Source organism: Artibeus jamaicensis, unplaced genomic scaffold (assembly GCF_021234435.1).
Source record: "Artibeus jamaicensis isolate MK-2021 breed Jamaican fruit bat unplaced genomic scaffold, CSHL_Jam_final contig_466, whole genome shotgun sequence".
Classification (NCBI taxonomy): domain Eukaryota; kingdom Metazoa; phylum Chordata; class Mammalia; order Chiroptera; family Phyllostomidae; genus Artibeus; species Artibeus jamaicensis.
The window spans coordinates 12,964,375-12,966,332 of NW_026521844.1; the positions used below are offsets into that span (position 1 = coordinate 12,964,375).

Below are 1,958 nucleotides of genomic sequence, written 5' to 3' on the forward strand. Positions count from 1 at the left end.
GTGCTCACTTCAGCAGCACATATACTAAAATTAAAATGATACAGAGAATATTAGCCTGGCCCCTGCACAAGAATGACATGCAAATTCCTGAAGCATTCTATATTTTTAAAAGCTGTGGTACATTTACATGATGGAGTACTACACAGCAATAAAAAAGGAGGAATTCTTATCTTTTGCAAGAGCACGGATGGATCTGGAGTCTATTATGCTAAGTGAAATAATCCAGGCAATGAAAGACAAATATCATATCATCTCATTAACAACTAGAAACTAAGGAACAAAATAAACTAACAAGTAAAATAGAATCATAGGCACAGAAACAAGGAACAGACTGACAGCTGCAACAGGGGAGGGCTGAGTTTGGGACTGCTTAAAAGAAGGTGAAGGGATTAGACAAAGAACACATATGCATCACCCATTGACATAAACAATGGTGGGACTGACTGTGGGAAGGCAAGGCTGTGAGGGTAGACAAAGGGGGAAAAATGAAACAACAGCAAAAGCATAATCAATAAAAACATTTTTAAAATAAAAATAATTTTTTATTAAAAAAATTGAAAAAACAGCCCTGGCTGGTGTGGCTCAGTGGATTAAGTACCAGCCTGCGAACCAAAAGGTCACTGGTTCAATTCCCAATCAGGACACATGCCTGGGTTGCAGGCCATGTCCCGAGTAGGGGGTGCGCAAGAGGCAACCACACATAGCTGTTTTTCTCCCCTTCTCTCTCCTTCCCTTCCCCTCTCTCTAAAAATAAATAAATACAAAATAAAATAAAATAACATATTCTTGGGCAAGGATTTATAAAAAGGAAGATTGAAAAACCATTAACCAGATTCATCAAGGAGAAAAGAGAAAGGACCCAAATAAATAAAATCAGAAATGAAAGAGGAGAAATAACAACTGACACCAAAGAAATACAAAGGATTATAAGAAAATATTACAACTATATGCCAAAAATTGGACAATCTGGATGAAATGGATAAATTCCTAGAAACTGAATAAGAAAGAGTCAGAAAATGTAAATGGACATTATAGCTAATAAAGTTGAAGCAGTAATTTTTTTTAATTCCCAACAACAAAAGCTGTGGATTGGATAGCTTCATAGGAGAATTTACCAAAAACATTTAAAGAAGAACTAGCACCTATCCTTTTCAAACTATTTCAAAAAAATCAAGATGGGGGAAAGACTCCCAAGCTCATTTTATGATGCCAGTATTATCCTAATTCCAAAAGCAGATAAAGATACTACAAGCAAAGAAAATTTATAAGCCAATACCCCTGATGAACATAGATACTAAAATCTTCAAAAAATATTAGCAAACAGGATCCAACAATACATTTAAAAGATCATACACCATGATCAAGTGGGATTTATTCCAGGGATGCAAGATTGGAATAATATCCACAAATCAATAAACGTGATATACCATGTAAGCAAAATAATAAAAACCACACGATCACATTAATAGATGCAGAAGAAGGATTTACCAAAATTCAGCACCCATTTTTGATAAAAACTCACAGAAAAGTAAGAATAGAGGGGACATACCTCAATGTAATAAAGACCACATATGACAAACTCACAGCCATCATATTCAGCAGGCAAAAACTAAGAGCATTTTCCTTAAGATCTGGAACAAGACAGGGATGTCTGCTTTCACCACACTTATTCAATATAGTATTGGAAGTCCTAGCCACAGCAATCAGACATGAAGAAGAAATAAAAGGCATAAAATTGGAAAGGAAGAAGTAAAACTGTTATTATTTGCAGACAATATGACACTGTATATAGAGAACCTTATAGATTCCACCAAAAACCTACTAAAACTGAAAGATGAGTTCAGTAAAGTATCAGGATACAAAATAAATATGCAGGAATCAGTTGCATTTTTATACACCAATAATGAACTATCACAAAGGGAAACTAAGAAAACAATTCCATTTATAATTGCATCATA

General features: G+C 34.6%; 1 non-coding gene across 1 annotated transcript; it reads left to right on the forward strand.

The window, feature by feature from the left end:
• Window positions 1–107, forward strand: LOC119053007 (U6 spliceosomal RNA). Its single transcript, XR_005083222.2, has one exon. It is a non-coding gene; the product is annotated as a U6 spliceosomal RNA (small nuclear RNA).
• Window positions 108–1,958: the final 1,851 nt, after the last annotated feature.